Source organism: Olea europaea, unplaced genomic scaffold (genome assembly GCF_002742605.1).
Source record: "Olea europaea var. sylvestris unplaced genomic scaffold, O_europaea_v1 scaffold38065, whole genome shotgun sequence".
NCBI classification, from domain to species: domain Eukaryota; kingdom Viridiplantae; phylum Streptophyta; class Magnoliopsida; order Lamiales; family Oleaceae; genus Olea; species Olea europaea.
Genome location: NW_019257476.1, coordinates 1 through 1,107, shown reverse-complemented (window position 1 = coordinate 1,107; position 1,107 = coordinate 1). Strand labels below are relative to the sequence as shown.

General features: G+C 32.6%; 1 long non-coding RNA gene across 1 annotated transcript; it reads left to right on the top strand.

Moving 5' to 3' along the window:
- Positions 1 to 696, top strand: LOC111386951. Its single transcript, XR_002701342.1, has 2 exons — positions 1 to 90; positions 237 to 696. It is a non-coding gene; the product is annotated as an uncharacterized LOC111386951 (long non-coding RNA).
- Positions 697 to 1,107: the final 411 nt, after the last annotated feature.

Here is a 1,107-nt window from a genome sequence, read left to right as displayed (position 1 = left end):
CAGCAACTGATAAAAAGGCAAAGAAATTCTGCATCAGTTTATCTAACTGGCCAGTTTCTTGATGCCATCAGAAAAATTAGAGGTCCTGAGGTAAGTAAATATACATTAAATTTCATTTCTTTTCATTTAATAGAAAATTGTACTCTACATATGTGCACTTTGGTATGAAATGTTGGATAATAACACGTCTTACTAAATATGTTAAGTCCATTGTGGATAACTTCGTTATGTAACAGGCAACTGCACGATGCATCCGCAACACGTTAAAGAATTCGAGCATGGGAATATCAAATATGATAGGTCCTGTGGAACAAATGGCTATAGCTAATCAACCAGTTAAAGGATTGTACTTTGCTGTGGTAGGGGCACCTCAGGTACTTTATACTACCATTTCAAGAAATTTGTATACATCAGCTAGCTTATAATTTTAAACAGGGGTATTATCAAGCTAAAGGTCAAACATAATCTGTTAACTATATATTATAATTTACGATATCAAATGAAAAATGGCATCAACAGCTAAATATTAATTCTCCCTTCCGAAAATTTATAAATCATTTTGAAAATTGGTGAAACTTCATTTTCAACTACATATTTCAATGGATCCACAAGTATTATCCACTTGTGCGCCACTCATTTCTATTTCTTTATAAATTAAATTGTTGATGAATTGTTCCCAGACATTAATGAAACAAACATTATATTTTTCAAGGTTGAATCAATCCTCAGTAACAAAAAAATCTATTCTTTAAAGAGTGCAACCGGAAAACCTGGTTAACCCATGGTCTGGATCAACTGATCACCAATTGATTTGGGTAGTCGACCTCCTTAATATGTGAATTTCAGACCATAACCTGACTGATTTCTAGCCTAACTTTCAACTTTTTTCCATCGAGCCAGATAGGTTGATATAATTTTCAGAAAATTGATAATTAGTACTCTTCAAATACAACACATTAAACCTAAGCCTTAAATCATTTCACCTACGAGGTAATGGGCATTTATAGGCTAACTATGTCAACAGATTTAGACATGGCTTGAAATAGATTTCGATTCTTGGGTAAGTAGAAATTTATTATTTGATGAAAACGTGGGATCTACAAATTA